The following is a 23,877-nucleotide window of genomic DNA, read 5'->3' on the forward strand; positions in this document are numbered from 1 at the left end:
GCGCCAAATATTCAATCCAGTAGATTATTCCATTTGTAGAGGAATCAGCAGAAATGGAATCTTCTTAAGTAGAATACTCCAACCAAGCACGTATGAAATAAACAGATGGCAATATATTAGAGAAAAAAGGATCAATTTATGCAAACTTCAAAGGGAGTAGGTCAAATATGAATGTCCTTTTAAATCCTTCCATGTAGAATAAATGACAGGACCACCAATGTAACGTGCCCTCCTATTATAGAGAATGCTCACATGAATAATACCTATAGAGGTTAAGTGTAAATCCCATCAAGGGGCCTGATTCAGACCCACTCGCGAGCGGCTGTCCGCTCGCAAGTGGGTCGATGTTATGCACTGAGCATGCGCACGACGGAGGGAGCTCCGTCGTGCGCATGCGCCAGACGCGAGGAGCGAAGGTCTTTCCTTCGCTCGTTGTGTCTGATCAAAGGGGGCGTGCTGTCGATGTTGATTGACAGCACGCCCCCTTTGGTGGGCGTGCTGGGGGCATGTTGGGGGCGTGCCTCCCTGACGGGGGCGTTCCTAAGGGAATGCCTACCGTCAGAAGCCGGCCCACTGACATCACTAGTGATGTCAGTGGGAGTGATTTTGGCTCTGATAGAGCCAAAATCACTCCGGGCCTTGCGGTTGAAAACCTCAACTGCAGGCTCCGGCTCACAGTTTCGATGGTCGCGATGGTCAAGACCATTGCGGCTATCAAACTGCACGCTCGTATAGGCTGTGGGTGGTGACCCACAGCTATACGAGCGTCCAGGAGGACGCTCCATAGATATGGAGGACGGCCCTCATTCAGAGCGTGCGCTCTGCTCAGAGCGTACGGCTCTGAATGAGGGCCAAGGTTTCTTTAACCATCACACAGATAGAATAATAAAACAAACAGCAAGATGCTCACATTGATTCTTACTTGAGAATAACTGTAAATGAATCTCATGAGGGTTTCTTTATCCTCCATTAAGAGCAGTATCTCTCAGAGAAAAAAAGAAAACTTCACATGGTGTAGTATTGTAAAACTACATTTAATAGACAAACAGTATTAAAAAATGGGAGTAAAACCTCCGTACCAGATAGATGGTAATAACAGGCACAATGGATAGACACAACAGACAGCGATGGGACCCGGGTATTCGACTGCCGCAAGTGTAAGCCAAAATCCAGTTATAAATCAGGTACCAGGTAAACCTCCGATGTCACTCCTCCTGACATGTTTCGACACCGTCGGATGTCTTTTTCAAAGTGAAGTGAAAGGTAAAATACACGGGCTTATAAACCCGTAAACCGGAAGTCTAAATCCGGAAGTGAGCTGCTTAATGCTAAAAAACTTTAAATACCCTACAAGACAACTTACTGTATTCCTCGGACATAAGTCCCGCAGCACTATTATGCGGAGGCTAAAAGTGTTTCACGTACAATGCAGGTCCCTCCATAAACACGTGATCGGACCCCCACTGTCCACCAAACCTGATCAATAAACATTGTTGACATCACGTGACAAAAAGCACGTGATCGGACCAGCGTCTATTAAGATGCTGAAGGATTACCTCAGTCACGTGATCGGACCATATTGTCCATCTAAAAAACTACTGAATAAAGATTTATTGAAAACACATAATGAAAAACACGTGATCGGACCAGCGTCTATATAGATGCTAAATGGTGACCATGGTAATATAAACGCAAATAAAGGTATACACATCGGTGGAATATCCAAACCTCATTTACAGAATTGATACTGAGTAGGTATAATCAGACCACATTATAATAATTAAAAGTAATTCATTTACATAAAAAATGGATAAAATTAAATATACATATATATAAAAAATGGATAAACATTAAATATACATATATATAAAAAATATATACATAAATATTCAAAATATTCATCATTAAAATGAAGAAAAAAAAATACTAAACTTCAATAGAAAACATAATCAAAGAAACCATTTAACTTCAAAATCATGATTCAAACCTGCGGGCTTCAAAGTATTCAAATTGTATATACATCTCATTTCTGTTTGGGCTAAACGTAAATCCCTATTGTTTGATCTCCAGTTCTCTTTAATAATGGAGATACCACAGAATCGTTGAATACTCTTGGGTGAATTATTATGTTGGCTTTTAAAATGAGCCGACAAAGGATGATTTGCCAAACCTCTTGCAATATTTCTTACATGTTCTGCCCATCACGTTTTTAATGCCCTATTGGTTTTACCTACATAAACTAAATTACAAGAACACTCAATAGCGTATATGGCATAACGTGTATGACACGTAATAAAATCAGTGATTTTATGGTTTCTACCTTGTGTTTTAAATTCAGTAACTTTAGATAAACTACTGGGACAAGCTTTACACAGCTTACAGTCACCACATCTATAGAAACCCTTATTTCTCAAGAGAAACCTTTTCCCATCCATAGGTAAAGCACTAGATACCAAAGAGTCCTTATTAGTCGGTGCTAGTCTGTATATAAATTTAGGTTTGTTAGTGAGAATTTTCCCGAGGGTTTCATCCTTTAAGAGAATATTCCAGTTCTTTTTAATTATACTTTCTATATTTTTATATTGCCTATTGAAAGTAGTACAGAAGGACATAGTAAACTTGTTCTCTACCTGTTCCTTCTTCTTATCCCCTAAAAGGAGTACCCTATCCATGACTGCAACCTCTTTCATCGTCTGATGTAAAGTATTCACCTTATAACCCTTTTGAATAAAGTTGCCAGTCATTTCACTAGCTTGTTTATGGAAAATTTCTTTATCAGAGCAATTATGGCGCAACCTCATGAGTTGGCCCCTTGGTACTTCAAATCATTGGGGCAGATAATTACTGGACCTCTCTATATATGTATTTGAATCTGTGGGTTTATTGAAGTTGTATGTAGTCAGATGTCCATTTTTAATCTCAATCGTTAAATCCAAAAAATTCACAGCAACATCACTGATATTATAGCAGAGTTGAATATTCAAGATATTAGAATTGAGATACTCACAAAAACTGTCAAGGGCTGATCTTTCGCCCTTCCAAATAAAGAGTATATCATCTATATAACGCCACCAATGCACCAGATTCGCACTCCAGCCATGCCCCCTCCAAACATGTAACTCCTTCCACCTTTACATGAAGAGATTGGCATAGCTGGGCACGAACCTGGTGCCCATGGCCGTGCCCATGTTTTGCATATAGAATTGACTATTAAAATTGAAGTAATTATTACTAAGAATAAATGTAATCCCGTCTACAAGGAATTTACATAACCCCTTGTCCATATCTGTCCTTTCTAAAGTGTTTCTGACTGCTTCTATACCATCAAGATGTGAAATGATGGTATAGAGTGAAGATACATCTGCGGTAATGAGGAACATATTTTCTTCCCATTTGACAGCCTCTAATTTATTCAAGATGTCTTTAGTATGTCTTAGATGTGACTTTTCTTTAGATACTAAGGGTTGCAAATAATGATCTATATATGCAGATAAATTAGCTGTAATAGCATTGGTTCCAGCCTCTATTGGGCATCCTGGTGGAGCATTTAGACTCTTATGAATCTGTGGGAGTAAATATAGTACCGGAACAGAGAATTCCTCATTAATTAAAAATTCAGATACTTCTTTAAAAAATGTTCCTAAATTCAAATACCGATGAACCAAAGTTTTAAGCTTTGTAAGTACACTTACAGAAGGATCACTTTTGAGCTTTTTGTATGTGATACCATCATTAAGTTGCCTGTGTCCTTCATTGATATAATCAGATTTATTAAGAATAACCACTCCCCCCCTTTATCTGCCTGTTTGATAATAATTTCTTGATTATCCTGTAAAGATTTTAACGCAGATCTTTCTTCAACTGTAAGGTTATTACTATACCTCTTGTTGTTGGGATTATATTTCACCTGTTCTATATCCTTCAGTATGCTCTTTTAGAATGCCTCTACAAAACATCCCTTGGCAAATGAGGGATTAAAAAGTGATTTCTTCTTAAATTTATTTGCCGATACTTCTTCATTATTACTCTCATCCCCAAAAAACTTTTTAAGTGATAGCTTATTGACAAACTTTTGCAAATCAATAAACAAATCAAAAAAATTTATATTATTAGAAGGGGAGAATTTGAGACCCTTCGATAATACCATTTTCTCGATGTCATTCATAACATAACTACTAAGGTTATAGATTTTGATCATCCCAGTATCTGCCTTTCTATTTCCAATTTCTCCTAATATAATATCATCCTTTTATGACTCTATTAATTTATTCTTCTTTTTATTTGTATATATTTTAGGTTTAGGTTTCCCTGCCCTTTTACCTCTTTTAGTTTTATATTTACTTTGTTCATTCAGAAAGGCCATTTTTTTCATGTCTCCCCCCTCTAAAAAATCATATTTATTTTTAATGCCAACTGAAGTATCTCCCTCATCATAGATGGATTTTTTCCTCCATTTGTTTTTAGCCATATTTGGTGAATATATTTCTAATCTACTGAAACGATTTGATGTTGGAATAATCCATTCATCTTTCCAATTGCCTTTCTCATTCCCCCTATAGAATCCTTTCTTATTGGGGTACTGAAATGTATCTCTTTTTTTACTCTCATATGAAAAATCCCTAGTCCAATTTTTCTTCTTATCCTCATTGGCACTGTAAAAATTTCTGTATTTAGAATATGGATATTTATTGGTATAAAAATTAGATTTAGGATAAAAATTTCTATCTTTCCTAGTTTTAACAAGAGCCTGAGGTTTAGGAAGGCTAATTTATCAACTTTATCAGTACCCTTATTAGGAAAGAAAAAGGGTTCCTTAGATACATTATTTGTATTGCGTTGGAATTTTTTCTTTTTCTTTAAAATGATATCTCTTTCATTTTTCTTAATCCTAGTGATAATATGTTCCTCCATTCTCTTATAGTCCTCCATATCAGAAAAATGGCTAACAAGTATTTCAAGGTTAGAGATTTCTTCCTCAAAAGTCTTAAGCATTTTTCTCCTTTCCTGTATGATTAGTTCCATCAAGGAGAGAGAACAATTGAGGGTAATCAAATCCCATTTTTCTTAAATTCATCAGACGAAGATGAAAAGGAAGCCATTAGGGACTATTTGAGCTGCTGTATATTGCTCTGATGAGACGATCTCCCACCATGTCCTATTTTTTTTCAAGAGGGTATTTTCAAGTTTATTCATAACACCCTCAAGAGTTTCATCCTCTAATATGCTACTGCTTCCTTCAGCTATTGGGTTAAAAATATCTTGAATAAGAAGTGATCTATTATCCCTATGTTGAAACATAATTGCTGCCTATATAAGTTGTGGAGGTGATGAAATGCTAAAAAAAAGGAAGAAACAACTTATAGGTAAGGCGCAAAATAAGGCAGCATGGAATTTGTCAGAAACAAGTCACCCTAATTTGTCAAAATAGCATAAAAACAATAATATGACAAAAAAGCCAATTTATGCAAACTTCAAAGGGAGTAGGTCAAATATGAATGTCCTTTTAAATCCTTCCATGTAGAATAAATGACAGGATCACCAATGTAACGTGCCCTCCTATTATAGAGAATGCTCACATGAATAATACCTATAGAGGTTAAGTGTAAATCCCATCAAGGTTTCTTTAACCATCACACAGATTAAATAATAAAACAGATAGCAAGATGCTCACATTGATTCTTACTTGAGAATAACTGTAATGAATCTAATGAGGGTTTCTTTATCCTCCATTAAGAGCAGTATCTCTCAGAGAAAAAAAGAAAACTTCACATGGTGTAGTATTTTAAAACTACATTTAATAGACAAACAGTATTAAAAAATGGGGGTAAAACCTCCGTACCAGATAGATGGTAATAACAGGCACAATGGATAGACACAACAGACAGCGATGGGACCCGGGTATAACACTGCCGCAAGTGTAAGCCAAAATCCAGTTATAAATCAGGTACCAGGTAAAACCTCCGATGTCACTCCTCCTGACATGTTTCGACACCGTCGGATGTCTTTTTCAAAGTGGAGTGAAAGGTAAATTACACGGGCTTATAAACCCGTATAAACCCGTAAACCGGAAGTCTAAATCCGGAAGTGAGCTACTTAATGCTAAAAAAGCAGCTCACTTCCGCATGTAGACTTCCGGTTTACGGGATTATAAGCCCGTATATTTTACTTTTCACTCCACTTTGAAATAAACGATAAACGATGAACGATTTCCATAATTTAAAAATCGATCATCGTTCATCATTTTTGAAAATTGTTCATTATTTTAGTGACCAACGATTTTTAGTGATGATTTTCATAAACTTTTTCAAGGGAAAATCGTTCACTAAAATCGTTGGTTACTAACATCGCTGTGTGTGTATGCAGCTTTAGATTTGGGAGGGGTGTATTCAAACTGACATCTAATTGCAGTGTAAAAATGAAGGTACCCAGCATTTGTTGTCTACATGCAAAAGTAGCCAGTATTTACCCTGCATGCAAAAAATGTATGTATCGGCACCCCTTGTATTACAACATAGTTTGTTCAGGTACACAGTAACGTACTTGCTCTATTTTACTCTATTTCCAAATCTGTATCAGGTTCATAGACTGTGTGAGAAATCAGAAATCTAAATCAGGCTCTATGTTTTTTATTTTTAACTTTCACGTGTCCTACTGTAATACTGCTTGTTTCCCCAATTTACTGGTATTTAACTCATGATAGTAATGGGACACCAACCTTCTTTTATATTCATTTTATATATAGTAAAAAGATAACAAGAGGGCACATATCTATTCAAAACAATTCCTCCTGCCAGAAATTGCACATTGGTCAAGTACTGTATTATAACAGCATATTATCCAATACTTAGGCCCTCATTCAGAGCCGCACGCTCTGAATGAGGGCCAGCCTCCATGAAAATGGAGCGTCCTTCTGGACGCTCGTATAGCTGTGGGTCACCACCCACAGGCTATATGAGCGTGCATTTTGATGGCCGCGATGGTCGAGACCATCGCGACCATCGAAATTGCGAGCCGGAGCCTGTAGTTGAGGTTTTCAACCGCAAGCTCCGAAGTGATTTTGGCTCTATCAGAGCCAAAATCACTCCCACTGACATCACTAGTGATGTCAGTGGGCCGGCTTCTGATGGGAGGCGTTCCCGTGGGAACGCCCCCGTCTGGGAGGCACGCCCCCGGCACGCCTACCAAAGGGGGCGTGCTGTCAATCAACATCGACAGCACGCCCCCTTTGATCAGACACAACGAGCGAAGGACTTTCCTTCGCTCGTCGCGTCTGGCGCATGCGCACGACGGAGCTCCCTCCATCGTGCGCATGCTCAGTCCATAACATCGACCCACTTGCGAGCGGACAGCCGCTCGCGAGTGGGTCTGAATCAGGCCCTTAGTCTGGTTACAGGTCCGGTCCATTTCAAAACATCACTAAAAATTGGAAAAAGCCACGAAAGGCATAGTGGGAAACAGAAAAAGCGATAATTTATTTGACATAATAAAACTAAGCAATTCCCTCTTACAAGAAAGTTAAAAACATAAGGCTTATCTGAATAGAACAGACAGTCTCTGGAATGGGATGTATACCGGTCTCAATCCCGGCACTGTAATCCCGGCAAGGGATTTAACATAGGCATTGAAATACTGATGCCTATGTTAAACCCAACGATGGAACGCCGAGAGGATGCCGGACTGAACGTCCTCTGCCGGAGGTGAGTAGTATACCCTTAGCCGCGGATGGGGGGGTTAGGTTTAGGGATCTCCGAGGGAACTTAGGGTTAGGCACCCCCTCCAGGGAAGGTTAGGGTTAGGCTAAGGGAAGGGGGGATTAGGTTTAGGCACTAGGGGGGTAGGTTAGGGTTAGGCACCCCTAAGGGAGGGTTAGGGTTAGGGGGGGAGAGTGGTAGGGATAGTATACTTACCTGCGCTATCTGGATTTTCACCCATCGGGCAGCCGGCATCGGGATTTGAACCGCCGGGCTAAAGTCTGGCGGTTATTCACTCTGATTCCTCTGGAATATCCAGTAAGCCAATCAGTAACAACAACACAACATCAACGTGGGAGGCCTCCCAACACATTTTTGCTCTTTCACTTGCTAAACAATACTATTTCAAAGCTCTCTTCTACTATCAGGCCTCCAACCCTCCAAGCCGCTTCACTTCCGTAAACTCCTTCCTCTCTAACCCCTGCCCCTTTCCTTCTCCCTGAGGGGTTTATTTACTAAGCCTTGGATAGAGATAATGTGGACAGAAATAAAGTACCAGCCAACCAGCTCCTGTCATTTTTCAAACACAGCTTTATCTCTGTTCACTTTATCTCCATCCAAGGCTTAGTACATAGAGCCCTCTCTAAATTTGCCACCTACTTCGCCTCAATCTTCCCCTGACAAGCGTATCAGTTCCTTTGGACTTTCTACTACCTCTATACCAACCACACCCAAAGTTACCCATCTTCAATAGACCTCTTTTCCTCTGTCCTCTCCCATGTAAACTCCTGTCTGTCAGCCATCACAACCAGGATGGCAAAACACTTCTTGAAATCAGTATATCAAATATTTAACTCATTGTCTTTCCCCCAGCCAAGGCCCCTTCTACTGTCACCCTCTCCTTCTCTGTTGACAACAGCTCACTCTCCTCCAGTTCCCCCGTCCAATAGCTTGGTATCACCCTCATCTCTACTCTATCCTCCTTTCCTCACATCCAGTCCCTTTCACAATCCTGCCTTTTCCATCTCCAAAATAATTCCAGAATTAGGCTTTCCTCAACCTGGAAGCTACTAAAACTCTCATTCATTCCCTCATCATTACCCACCTTGATTACTATAATCTGCCCATCTCTGGCCTTCTTATCTTCTACCTCACCACTGCCCAGTCTAATTTCAATACTGATGCCTGCCTCATTTTTCTCTTTCGTTGCTCTACCTCTGCTGCCCTCTCTGGCAGGCACTCCAATGGTTCCTTATACCAACAAACTCCTCTGTCTAATGTACAAAGAACTCAACCTCACCTCTCCTCCCTATATCTCCAACCTCATTGTCTCACACATTCCCTCTTACCCTTTTCATTGTGCTAATAATTGCCATCTCATCTACACCCTAATCAGCTCTTCCCCTTCTCCATTCAAAATTATCCCTGGCAGCTCCTAACTTCTTGAAGGCCCTCCTTCTTCATTAGACTTTCATCCAGCCTCCCCATCTTCAAGTGTGCCCTTAAAATTAATTTTGTCATTCTAGTTTACACCCCTCCACATTACTCTTTAGTCCTCTTCTTGCATTGTGTCCACCCATATATCCTATAGAGTGTAAGTTTATGGGCAGGATGTACGAAAGGGGAAAATAAGTCAAACCTCCAAAAATGCAATTTTCAGGGGTGTTACCACATGCTCTGTTGGAGGCCTGATAGTCCTAAGCTTCGTCCCGATGGTTAACGTCATCTTCGGTTGGCATTACCCAATAGAAACCTACGGGCTTCTTTTCGGAATGCCTCTCCTGAGTGGGATCCAATCGGATCCCTCCCATCACCCCCTGTGGCCTGCGGTCAGAAGGATGCCAGGGGGACTTCTGGGTGTTAAACCCGGAAGTCCTTTCTCCGGAGCCATCGTAAAGGACAGATCTTATCAGGAGAGCTGTCCTTTGCGATATTCTAGGTCCATACTGTGGTAATCAACATCTACCTTGAACCACAGTATGTACCCAAAAGCAAGTGGGATGTACCGCATGACGGATGCGATGCTTAGTATATCCTGCCCTATATGAGCATGGCCCTCTCCTCTTTGTCTTCTCTAAAGTATTATGCTAACTGATCACTACATTATGTATCCTAGTATGTGAATTTATGTACTGTCTGTATTGTTCTGTACTTATGTATTCTGTTGTCATTTTTATCCCCTTGTACAGTGCTATTAACCCTTGTGGTACCTTATAAATAAAATAATAATAATTCTAATAATAATAATACATTTGTAGAAGCCGCCTTTTTTGTAAAACAAATATTATATGTGAATGACGTTGTTCCAATTTCCATTGGACAAAAGAGACATGTCTCATGAGAAATAGGTGTGGAATGGGCAAATTGGGTGTGTTTTGCAGATCCAACTGTTGAGCTTACACGTAGTGCAGACTTCAGGGGTCTCTAAGTACTGTACGTTTGCTTCTGAATATATCTGAATAAGCAGATGAAGGTCAGACTTCTTATCTCCTGTCCTTTTCTCTGTGACATTTACTCCTGACAGCATGTTCTGTGCTGGGTTCTGCACTGTCTGACTCTAGTTTGGAGGCTTCACAAATTTTCTACCATCAGGAACTTAACACCTTAGTGACCATGGAGGAGTATGACAGGTATATAGTCACAGTTGTGATATGCATCAATTTAATTAGAAATACATTTACTATCTTATAGTCTAACCAATACATATTCTATTTTACTTTTTGTCACATATTGGGAACATTTTCGGGGACATTTTTAGAAAAGGTGAGTAGACAGGAAAAATGTAACTTAATGATTTGGTTGTTTGTTATGTTTATGCAGTAATGTCAAATCTTCAAATATTGTATTATTATTATTATTATTATTATTATTATTATTATTATTATTATTATTATTATTATCTCATTCTTAATTAAATTAGTCATAAATAGACTTGTTGACTTCTACCTTGGGAGGGAGCTGATTGTCAGCTAACAGCGGGGGGCGTGTCTGGACATTTATGTCACATTGGAGGTGGAGCCGGGGGCAGGGCCGTACGATCGCGTCATCGTGGCCCCGCCCACTATTCACAATGCCGTTATTTTTGGCATTGTGAAGCAGCGCAAATCGCATCACCGCCACCCCCTCCCCATTGTGGGGGTTTCTAGTTTATTCTGGGGGGAGGTCGGTAGGGTTGGTGGCTTCCGGGAAGCTTGCCTGCCTTTCCGGGGGGCCGGGAGCGGCACCCGATAATCAGGTGGCTCCAAATCGGGAGGGTAGGCAAGCCTGACACACACACACACACACACATACATACACATGCTAAAACACAGCTTCCTAGAACTGGTTCCCCGCAGGCAAGACCTAACATCGCCATTCATCCAAGGTTTATCATTGGGGAACAAACGTATAGCCTTTTTGAATGTTACACTTTCTATACAACAGTTTAAGAACAGTAGAACCATCAAGGCTAACTGGTCCACATTAATATCAGAACCCATTCTAGCTTCCTCTAAAAACAAATCCCACTCGGTACAATCCAAGCAACCCTGTAGTTTCAGTAAGGCCCCCTCAGGCCAAATAGTAACATTCTTGGTGACCGCACCAAATCGCCTAATCAGATAAAAATACTTAGGCACTAAAAAAAGGGAAACATGATCAGACTGCCTTAAATGAGGACACAAAAAAGTTTCATAGGCATTCTTAATATTAGTATAAAATAAATGTGGTCCAATATATTAGAACCACGCGTCGGTAGCTCCACATTCTGAATTAATTTTGGAAAAAAAAACAACTTCAAATTAGCCTGATTAAAATCTCCGGCAACAACAAAAGCACAATCCCGATATAGAGACAGTTGTTTTGAGAAAAAAATAAACAAAATATATATAACGGCGCCAACCAGACCTCCCTGGAACCAGCCACCTGCTGTGGAAGCCCACGCAGCAGCAAATACTGGGCCTGATTCAGCTAGGAACGCACGGATGCAGACACATGCAATCGGCCGATGTTCGCAGTCTGCGCATGCGTCTGAGTCGCAGTGCGCATGCGAGCACCGCTCACTGCGTCTGCAAAAGCGAGCGCAGTGAATACGCAGACCCAGGGTAAAATTGATTGACAGGAAGTGCTGTTTGTGGCTGGTGACAGGGGTCAGTCGTGCAAAAAGAGGTGTGCCTGTGCATTGGGATGCCGTTTTAGGGGCGTCCATAATTAAGGCTGTGCGGCTGCATACGCAGCCATGCCATAAGCTGTATACAGGAAGCGGCCAAAATCCTGCGGCAGGTCAGGTCAACCACTATTGTACTTATTAGTCCTTTTGGTTCTCGATGTTATCGATGTTTATGCTATCTTGCGTGCCGATTAGGCTGTGAGTAAAGGGAGATGGGCAGCGTAGTATGGGGCTGGGCGTCTGCCTCTTGTGTTGCGCTCTTCTTGCCTATGCTTTGATTAGCATATACTCGCAGCGGACGGGTGCATGCGTCTCCTAGCGTGCGTTCCTTGCTGAATTACCTACCACATGCACATACTGTACATTAGGGCTCAGTAATGTCAGAAACCAATTATCCTACCTCTGTTTTTTGATTGTGGGAAAAAGCTGAAACCCATGCATGCATGGGGAGAACATTCAAACTCCATACAGACAGGCCCTTGGTGGCAATCAGGGCAGTAACTACGGTGGTGCGACCAGTGCCATAGCACAGGGCACCGCAGGGCAGGCTTGCCTACCCTCCCGATTTGGCCGGGAGCCTCCCGATTTTCGGGTGCCACTCCCGGCCTCCCGGAAAGGCAGACAAGCCTCCCGGAAGTCTCCGACTCTCCCCACCTCCCCCCTGAAAAAAAACAGAAGTACCCGCAGTGGGGGGCCTGGTGACACGATTCGCGCAGAATTGCGTCATCGTGGCCCCGCCCCCTGCTTCACTATGCCGAAAATCACGGCATTGTGAGGAGGGGCGGAGACACAATGACGCAATCGTGCGGCTCCGCCCCCAGTGTGGCACAAAATGGCCACTCCGCCCCCAATGGCCGGCCCCGCCCCCCGCTATTAGCCGACAATCAGCTCCCTCCCGGAAGGCTGGAGCTGATTGTCGGCAAGTATGCCGCAGGGCAGGGGGCGCTGTTTGGGCCTGTCAATTTTCCGTTTATTATCATTCTCACTTATAACTTCCTCTTCTTTTATCCCCAGCATCTCCTGGCCTCCCCTATCTCTTTCCTGGCTCTTCCCCATGAGGCTATGGCCTTTTTTCGGGTGCGTGTCTTATGTCCCTATTTGAAAAATGGGAAGGGGGGGTGCCAAAGCTCTTTTTGGCACAAGGCACCAGAAAGTCTAGTTACGGCTCTGGTGGCAATCGTAGCGGACGGGTTCGTGCGTCTGCATCCATGTGTTCCTTGCTGAATCATGCCCATAGATTTTAAGCTCCATTCTGTCAGGGCCTGATGTAAATGACTAAATATTTCTGTAGAGCACTGCATAATATGTTTGCACTACTGTATATAAAAACTCATTTAGATGATACAAAATAAAACAATGGCCACTTGTATATATATCTCACTCCTACTAGAAAATGTGAATTATTCACTTTAAGAGACAGAGGGCCTGATTCAGAGCCGGCCGCTCTGACAGAGCGCTCGCTCTGAATCAGGGCCGGTCATTATTTTTTTTAGAACGGCCTCCTGGCCGCCCACCCACAGCTATAGCGAGCGGCCAGGAAGATGGTCGCGATGGTCAAGACTATCTCGTTGCCGCAAGCCCCAGAGAGATTTTGGCTCTAACAGAGCCGAAATCTCTCCGACTGACATCACTCGTGATGTCAGTGTGGCCGCCCCCAAACGGAGGTGTTCACATGGGAACACTTCCGTTTGGGCAGCCACACCCCGAGCAACATCGACAGCTCGCCCCCTTTGTTGCGAGACCCGGAGCGACATAGTGCCCGTCGCTATCCGGGTCTCGCGCATGGGAACGACGGAGCCGGCTCCGTCGTGCGCATGTGCACTGGCCCACCATCGACCCGGTTGCGAGCGCACAGCGCTTGCGACCGGGTCTGAATCAGGCCCAGAGACTTTTTTGCTGATAATACTAGATTTATATGGATGGCTATACGTTAAGTATATTAACATATTATGTGCATTTTTATGTTGTGATTTACTTGTTCTAAGTCATTTATAAAGTAATTTTATTCCCAAAACTGGCACCTTGCTTATTCTTTCTACCATATCCAATTATAGGTGTAGGAGTAAAAAGATCGTTCATTTGATCTGAAATTAATTTGTAAGGTTAAGAGCGCAAAACTATTGTCTGTAAAATTTCATGTTGGTTTTTTACTAGTTTTTGCTGCTAGTTGTTTTGTTTTGCTGCTAGTTGTTATATTTTTTTCAATCAATAAATTAGCGCCTTCCCTTGTTTTTTTCTTTTACTGTATATAAAAACTGTTAATAAATAAATAATTATACAGATATCACTGTAGGAAATGAACAGTGCCCCTTTCACTTTTATTGCAATAATCCGGTTGGTGTTAGCAGACACTCCCGGGATCAACCCCAGACTCCAGAACTCAGACAGCTCTTACTTTTTCTATATACTTAGGCAGGGCCGGCTCCAGGGCTAATAACGCCCTGTGCAGGCCAAGTGCTCTGCGTGCCGCACACGACCAAAATTTGGGGCGTGGCCTAATTACCATAGGCCACACCTCCTTACGGGACATTATCTGAGGGGCGTGCCTGCATGGCACGCCTCCAAATAAAATAACGTCAGGCTGGGGGGAGCCTCACTAGCTGGGCTTCCCCCAGCCCTCTCACGGCACTGAATGGATGCTGCGCGATTTGACCACTCGCGGGTCACTTCGGCCCACGGGTGGAACAGCGGGACTGAAAGCGGGATGCTGGGGAAAGGTGTGCCCTCTATGGGTGGCGCCCCTGTTCGACCGCTCAGGTCAAACACCCCTAGAGCCGGCCCTGTACTTAGGGCCTGATTCAGAGTTGGGAATAGAGGGCCTGATTTACTACAGATCATTATTGCTGCTAATGTCTGCAACTGCAACATAGAAACGCCCACTACAGCTTTTGCACGTCCGTCAGACCTCGCAATCCAGCGTATACATCGTAAAATTAAGTAGCATTAGACCCTCACACAGCATTACAGCAGACCTGTCTCAAAAATTGCAACTCTCGTCACACTGGCTAATTTATGTGCGCCCAGAAAACAGCGTTCAAATGGACAGACACGCCTGCATTTCTCCAACCACTCTCCCAAACACTGACATCCTGTCAATCACTCTGCGATGGCTTTGTATCTGCGTACGTGATCGCAGTGCGATTGCAATACTGGCTGGCAGTACGCACCATTGGCCGATCTGCGTACGCTGTTGCAGTTGCGGTCCATGATGAAGCAACGCCAGAGTACGATATTGCAAGAAACTGTGCATCTTGGTCAAAACTTAGATTTAGATTTGGGAGCGCTATGTCCAAACTGACATCTAAATTGCAGGGTAAAAATAAAGTTATCCAGCATTTGTGGGCTACATGTAAAAGCAGCCAGTATTTACCCTGCATGCAAAAATTATGTACAGCATGTATTTGCACCCGTTTCATTGCAACATGGTTTGTCCAGGTTTACAGTTACTTGCTCTATCTTACTCTATTCCCAACCCTGAATCAGGCCCTTAGTTCAAACCACTACATTATATACCCTAATGCAGGGTTTTCCAAACTCTGGGCTTGATTCATAGATGGACGCTAATGCAATCGCAGCTGCGATTTTGTACGCAATGCAGCAGTGAAAATATGCTAATGTTTGCACAGATCACCAAAAGATGCACACTGCTCTCTTCTTACCTGCCATCGCGGCCCCGCCCCCACTTTATAATGCCGATATTACCGCCATTGAAAAGCAGGGGGCGGGGCTACAATGATGCGATTCAGCACGAATTGCGTCACTGCCTCCCCCTTGGACCGTCCACTTTCACATGTGGGTGCAGGGGGTGCACGGGGGGTGGCGACAGCCATTCCAGGAGGCTTGCTTACTCTTGTGGAGGGCCAAGAGCTGCACCTAAGCTTTGGGAGGCTCCTGGCAGCCTGGGAGAGTAGGCAAGTATGAGTTTTCCTGAACAGCAGACAAGCACAGTGATGTCCAGCAGATACTGTAGCCCATTTAGTTCAGAGTCTGGTAACAGAATATACAAGTGTGCAGAACATAGGGAAAGGCAGGTTAGGTTTGGTCAAAGGTCTGGTAATAAAAATCCGAGTATGTAGGGCAAAGGCAGATGCAGGTCAAGTCTGTTCATTGATCTGGTTAAATAATATCTGAGTATGTAGGGCAAAGGCAGGGGAAGGCCAGGTCCAGTTCAAATCTGGTGACAGGGTATGCAAGTATGCAGAGAAAAGGTATAGGCAAGTAAGGTCAAGTCAATGATCTGGTAACAGAATATTTGAGTATCATAGGTATACTTACCTTCTGCTGGAAGCGGTTCCCTCCTCCTCCAAGGCACCATCTTCCTAGTGACATCTTTGGGAAGATGGCACCACATAGTGAAAGCAAAGACTCTGGCACTGTGCCAGAGCCTTTGCTCTCTTGTGCGCATGTGCCATCTTCTAGAATATCACAAAGATGATGGCGCCACGAGGAAGAGGAAACAGTTTGCTGGTAAAGGGTAAGATGCAGGGGGGTGACTGCTCAGAGTAGGGAGCCCACTGCACATGGGCCCCCACGGCCTTTAGTATGGCCCTGCTGACTATGTAGGGCAAAGGCAGAGGCAGATCAGGTCTGGTCCTGATGGTATATGGAGTATGCTCCATGATGCTCCATAACTGAAGCATCTGTGGCAGTGCCATCTTGTGTTTGAGCGCCACTGTGTTTGAGCGCCACAGTACTACATGGACTGCTCCTGCCATTGCCCACTATACCACCTACATACATGACTGGACGGTCCGCTGAATGCTTCGCTGCATGTGTATACATAACTGTGAGTATATCCTTACAACACTGGTTTATTGTAATTAAAGCCAAGCTCCTGGTTAACACAGAATAACAAATGAGTTGTGTAAAAGCACTATTAGTGACTAGATACTCTGACTCTTCCGCATCCACAATGTTAGTGTACAAGTGTTCCTCTATTCCTTCTCAAAAAGAAGAGGAGAACTAAGTGAATTCTTAAACAGATAAACCACTATGTCCACAAGGGATGCAGTCGGGAAGCCGATGGACGGAATCCCGACAGCTGGCTTCCCGACTGTCTAATCCCAGCCAGGGTTAAATGACAGGCGTCGAGATCCTGACGCCTGTCATTTTACCTATGCTGGGACACCGATGCCTGGCTTCCCGATCGAAGGTAAGCCGGGCGCCAGGGGCAGACAGCCGCGGGTGGGAGGGTTAGGTTAGGGGCTCCCGGGGGGGACTTGGGATTAGGTACCACCACGGGAGGGTTAGGTTTAGGCTAGGGGAAAGTGGGGTTAGAGTTAGGCACCCCTGGGAGGAGGTTAGGGTTAGGGATCCCGCCCGGGAGGCTTAGGTTTAGGCAGCGGGGAAGAGGGGGGTTAGGTCTAGGCACTTATAGGGGGGTTAGGCACTTGGGGGGGAGGTTAGGGATAGGCACCCCTAAGGGAGGTTTACGGTTAAGAGGGGGGGTTAGGTTAGTTTATAGTATACTTACCTGTAGCGCAGTCGGGATCTTCACCTCTGCCGGGCTTCCGTTGTCGGGATTTCTTTTAGTGCTTCTAAACTCAAATATGGATGTTATGTTGAGTTGTAATTCACTATACAGCTTGATAGCTCCATAAGGAATAACACTCACTTAACAAATGGAGACATTAATCAAAAGGTTTCCTTAATCGCCCATGGTATACAACACCAACCAATAGCTATACACTCCTATGTGCAACAAATGCAGTCACTGAGATCCAGGTGGCACCAGTTACATTGTACATTTTGTATTGTCTAAGAAGTCTATCCAGCTCGTGTGTCTACTACAATACTTTCTGCTGGTGTCTACTATTAAATAACTGTGTATGTCACAAAATAGTGCACACATATCAACAGGTCCAAGGTCTGGTAACAGGGTATGCAGTTAAACAGGGCAAAGACAGAGACAGGTCAGGTCTGATCCAAGGTCTAGTATCACTGGTATCAAAGTATGCAGGGCAAAGGCAGAGGCATGTGAGGTCCAGTCCAAGGTCTGGTATGCTTTTAGGTAGTCCCCCACATCCCCGAAAGAGTAGGCAATCCTCCCACATTCTGCCCACTTCCTAGTAAAGTGGGCACAATGGTGAGAATAATACTGGTAATCCGAGGATCCATGAGGAGGGGATGGGGCCTAATGATGTGATTCTATGATAATTGCGCAAATAGTCTGTCTCCAAACCCATTACTGCCCACCTGCTTCTCCTCTCCAGGCTTCTCCCGGAGAGCAAATTAATAAGGTAGGCAAATATGTACAGTATATTTTCCTACTACTAACTAATAACTAATAATGAAAATGGATATAGGAGAGCAGTGATTCTGCCAGTTCATAATAATCTCCTGTTAAGATAATCGACTGGGGAGGTAATTTAACCAGTTAACTCTTCCTTGAAGAGTCCCTCAGATATAATCCCCCCTTCAAAGTTCAGCCCAGATATAAAGAGCAATAAAGAACAATCACGGTAAACAATTGCGCCAATTGTCACACTCAGTGACGATATTGGCTACAAGAGTAGGAGCTAGAAACTGTCCCCCCTATTTTATATATATATATTGGGGTGTCAGCTAAACAGTTTAGTGTGCACAGGGTAGATGCTATGATTAATGTGTGGATGGGTGTACTGTACAGCGACTAACCAGTTTCTAGTAAGTCAATTTAGGAGACATACTGTGTTAAGCCAATAGGCGAGCTTCTTTGTTTAAAAAGAGTATTTCAAAGTGCAAGTGCATAAACTAAGTGAATAAATACATGAAATAGTGATAGATGAACACATGAATACAATTCTAAATATATAAGAAAATTCCTGACAGAGCCAGAAGCTCCCCAGGGCTTACGACAAGGGAGACCCTACCCTAGGGTCTCGGCGTAAGCCCCGATGGTCGCGATGGTCTCTGACCATCGTGACCATCACCCGAGCGGTCGTTAGAGCTGTGGGTGTAAACCCACAGCCTAACGACCGAAACAGAGGCGGGCGGTCAGGATGCAAGCGGCCGCCCAGTTTCTGAGCGGCCGCTTGCATCCTCCGACCGCCTCTGAATGAGGCCCTTAGTGTGGACGGTCACATATATCAATGAATAAATAAATAAATAAAATAGAAGTAAAAAATGGATTAGCATAGAAAATCAATCGGCAATAAAAGAGACTGTTCTTATCTGTATCAGCATAAAGTTCATGAGGTAAGAGGGAACACTTACCAATGCGTTTAGTCTATGAGACTTCTTCAAGGGGTCTCATAGACGAAACGCATTGGGAAAACACACACATATATATATATATATATATATATATATATATAATGAGTATGTAATGCCGGCTGTCGGGATGCCTCCTGTCACAATACCGACAGCGGCATCCCGATGGTTGGTATCCTGGCAGGGATTGGGTAAGTATACTTACCCTCCCCCCTTCTCCCCCTAACCCTCCCTTCTTGTAGCCTAACCCTCCCCACCCCGCACCCTAACCCTCCCCGTTAGTTCCTAAACCTAAGTCTCCCCCCTTCATGCCTAACCTTACCCTCCCCCCTTAGTGCCTAAACCTAACCCCCCCCAGTGGTGCCTGTCCCAAAACCTCCCCCCTAGGGGTGCCTAACCTCCCTCCCTCCCTCAAAACCTAACGCTAACCCCACTAATTGACTTAAACCTAACCCTCCCCCCCGCCGCTAACACTACGGGCCCCACGGCTTACCCTCGTTTAGGCACGCGTCCTCCTCCAGCATTGAGATTAAGATAGGCATCGCTATTTTGATGCCTATCTTACCCCTTGTCGGAATTCCAGCATTGGCATAGAGACCATAGGCCTTGCGGCCGCCGGTCTCTTCACTACATCCCCATATATATCCGACGGAGGAGGAGGACGGTCATTGTTTCACTTGTTTGCTCACCTCTATTTAAGGTAAGCATTGTTTGTTGTTACACTTTGAAACCCTGATGACAAGGCCTGATTGGTCTTGAAACGTTGGTAATTAAAGTCATTTTTCTCACTTACCAAGTTCGTGGAGTGCCGCCTGTTGCTGTTTTTGACAGTCTTCGTATAGCTATATATATATATATATATAGTGTATATGTATATATACAATGCCAAATCTGCCGGCACTTACTTATGAAAATACATCTGGTCCCGGTGCCTGTACTATATTCACACAATCTCCAAAAAGGAAAAACGTCACTCGAGGGACACAATCTCTGATGCAAAAAAGTATATTCACCACTGTCAGCGTTTCAGGGCTCACGCCCTTTTGTCAGGACACACCTATTTAGAGATTATATGTGTATATATATATATATATATATATATATATATGGAGTCTGGATCTGCTTGTTCCTAGCTAGTGCCGAATAACCAGAGGTTGCCTGCAAGTGCTTCTCAGATCATACTATTTTTAACTTTTTCTCTCTTGATGGTAACTGATCTGCTAGTAAGAGGAGTCTTGTACAGCATAATGCAAAGTCTATATACTGATTAATGATGGATATCATATTGTTGACAATATGCTAAAATAATTAGTATTTTACATTTTATAAACAAAAAACGATTCCATATTTCAAGGTACTGGCAGTGAATATGTTAAAGGAGACAAACCGGAGAAGGGTTTATTTTGGCATTCCACCCCATCCTAGAGTTTCATGAGCTGGGATAAATCTCTCTTCCGCACCTCCTCACACACTTCAATCACCTCCCAATCTCCCCCACCTTTAGAAAGAACAGCAGATCATTCTCTCTGAAAAGAATTTTAAGGCTCAAAACATCTGCGCTTCTGATAGATATTTCCCGACCTGGAAGAATAAGCAGAGATGTTAGAGATCACCCAGACCAGCACAGGATGCTCTCAATGTGTTATGGGCCTGATTCAGAGATGGATGCTAATGTGATTTTCCACGCAGATCGAGCGATTGTTTGTCATAGCTCATGTATATAAGCTGCACTGCGTGACCGCAGCGATTGTATTGCGACTACGGACGCACTTCGGAATCCATTGCAGAGTGAGTGACAGGTTGTCAGCGTTTGGGGGTGGTGACGGAGGGTGGTCTAAAAACCGCAGGCGTGCCTGTCCGTTTCAAGTTTCGACGCCGTTACATGGGCGTGCATAAATTAGCCACTGTGATGCATACACAGCTCTGCATGTCTGTAAAGCTCTCAAGGCTGCGGCAGGTTTGACCTTCCGCAAGGGCAAGATGGCTGCCGATGTGCGTCAATGTTACCGATATTTAAGCAGGTATGCGTCATCGCACACAGGTATGACGGCAGCAGTGGGCGTTCTTATGCTTGGGTGATCTGTGCAAACATTAGCATATTTTCGCAGCTGTGTTGCATACAAAATCGCAGCTGCGATCTCATTAGCGCCCATCTCTGAATCAGGCCCCATGTTAAGAAATGAGGGTGAGAATAATATGGAGAATTCCATATTATACGTTAGATGCATGAATTATGGGGAAAGGTAACATGGCAATATCAGATAACATGGAGTATCGGGAGTGAGGAATGTTATATGAAATAACATGCATAATAAAGAAATAAGAAAGGTTATACGAACTTGTTGGAGGTGTTCTAGGAAGCTGTTGTATGGAGCAATATGAGGAAGAAGTATATGTTAAAGCGGTGTGCTCCCCACTGTGTATACATGCTGGGCACTAGGACCCAGAGTCTGAAGGAAGGTCTGTCCTCCAACCTGATGTACTACTGCACAATTGACTGCAGCCAACTTAGGGCCCCATTTATCAGCGTTGTATAACCCTTTTATTGCTCGCTAAAGGGTTATGTCATCCTTCCTTTATTCAACAATCAGAGGTAATCTAAGATTTGTCACAGTGTTAGGCTGCCAGCAGCTGAGCGGAGGACCTCGTCGACGAGGAGGACATCGCTGAACCTCACCGGAGGGGTAAGTATTGATGAATACCAGTGGCAATTTAGCTTATATCACTCTGATACTAAACTAAAAATGTCGCTGGAATTAAGCTTCATTCATAAATGGGGCCCTTGGTAGTGTGCAGAATGACATGGTGGGAGACAGAAGACTCCTGCTTAGCTCCATGTGATCATTACCTGATTTAAAGCTCTTCCAGCATCCTGCACCACAATCTGCAAGCAGCATATAATCACCGTCTGGTGAGCTGTATAGGACCCCATTCCACTCAAGCTTATAGAGAGAGGTTACATGAAATAATAGTATGAATTATGGGAAGAGGTTATATATAGAGTAGTAGGAGGAGTTATAAGAAAAGGTTATATGGAGTTATAGCCTGGGATGTACTAAAGGAAAAATGCGATAAAAAACCCTTTTTTCTGGGTTTTTACCACATTTTTGTATGTACTAAGCCCCAGCTGTCCTATTATTGGTGCAGAGGAAACGCCAGAAAAACCTGGCGTTACCCTATAGAAGCCTCTGGGCTTCTTAACACATCCCGCAAATGACGCTTCGCCGCTGCCGCCGCAGACGCCCCAGGCCTGGCCCCCACTCACCTAGGTCTTCTGGTCACCGGCCCACGGTCCTCCTGGGTTCTCTGCCTCCTCCTAATCTTCTTCCGGGTGCAGGGAAGAGCCCGGAACTTCCTACACAGGTCACCAGCAGGAAGTTCCCAGGGCTCGGAGGGGGCGGACTCCCACGGGGACCCCTCACCCAGCGTCGGCTGCTTCGCAAAGGGCAGCTCTTATCGCAAGAGCAGTCCTTTGCGATACTAATCGCATATGTTAGTACATATGCGATGAGTAAGGTCGCAGTGACTGGCGGAATGTACACCGCAACCTTAGTACATCCCTATAGCCAGGAGCATTACAAAGGACAGCTCTTATTGGGAGAGCTGTCCTTTGCGATCTTCTAAGTACATACCGCTGTATGTACCCAAAGAGAGGGAGGATTTACCGCATTGTGGATGCAATGCTTAGTACATCCCGCCAGGGCCGGATTAAGGCTTGTGGGGGGCTCCAGGGCAACTAATTTGTGGGGGCCCCCTCCAAGCTACATTCAAACACCCCCATCCCCTCCCCCAGTGATGACTCACATGGCGTGCCAGCTGGCAGAGCTGCTTCTGAGTCCCCTCCTCAGCGTCACCCTCCTCCCTTATCATTACCAAGCTCATATCGCCCCCCTCATCATTATCCTCCTCAAATCACCCTCCTTCCTTATCACTATCCCAGCTCATATCAACCCCCCCTTCTCATTACCTGCTCATCATTACCATCCTCACATTGCCCCCTCATTACATTGTCCCCATTGTTTTTACCCTCCTCACATTGCTCCCCTCACTCATCATTACTTAGCTCATGTGACATCACCCTCCGTCATTACCCTCCTCACCATAGGCAAAACTAGGCATCTGGTAATGGGTGGTCCCACATGTCTCTTTGTGTCACTCAAGCCTTGTTCCCTGTGTGTCACCTACAGCCTTCTGCCACCTATCTTTTCATAATTCTGGTGCTTGTCTCTAGAGCCTCTGGTTCCCTGCATCACTCCAGCCTGGTGCTCCATGTCACCTACAGCCTTATGTGTTGACTCCAGCCTCCTGCCCCTTTGTCTCTCCGCCTGCCCTCTGTGTCCCCTCCAGCCTCCTGTGTCCCCCCACCCCAGCCCCCTGTGTCCCCTTCCAGGCTGCTGTGCCATACAGCCTTCTGTAAGCCCTACAGCCATCTGTGTCACTTGAAGACTGACCTCCATCTACTGTATGTACCTTCTTTCTTTTAACAGCCTACCCGCTCCTCTAACATTGGAGTGATCCAGCATTCGGTCCTCCTGTTCATGGTGACTGCACGCTGCCTGCTCCTCCAGGGTCGGCTCTTCTTCTCAAGACACAGGCAGCCACACAGAGTGCACGCAGCGTCACATCGCGCATGTAAACAAACGGAGGCAGAGCGTGAGTCGGGATGGGTCCGGACCAGAAGTAGAAGCAGTTGCTTCTTACTAGTTGAAGTTTTCTCCCTGCCGGTCAGTTAGATTTAATATTTAGTGATCTCGATCTGGCTAATAAGCTGCTCCTCACATAATCACCCCATGATTATTACAACGCTTACATCACCCTGTGGCCCGTCATCATTACCCCCCCCCTTCA

General features: G+C 44.2%; 1 protein-coding gene across 2 annotated transcripts in view; it reads left to right on the forward strand.

Moving 5' to 3' along the window:
* The window catches only part of IGFBP4 (insulin like growth factor binding protein 4), a 114,503-nt gene that overhangs the window by 56,297 nt on the left and 34,329 nt on the right, over window positions 1-23,877 (forward strand). The gene's annotated exons all lie outside the window — the stretch shown is intronic.

This window comes from Taudactylus pleione, unplaced genomic scaffold (genome assembly GCF_031769625.1).
Source record: "Taudactylus pleione unplaced genomic scaffold, aTauple2 ptg000155l, whole genome shotgun sequence".
Lineage (NCBI taxonomy): Eukaryota > Metazoa > Chordata > Amphibia > Anura > Myobatrachidae > Taudactylus > Taudactylus pleione.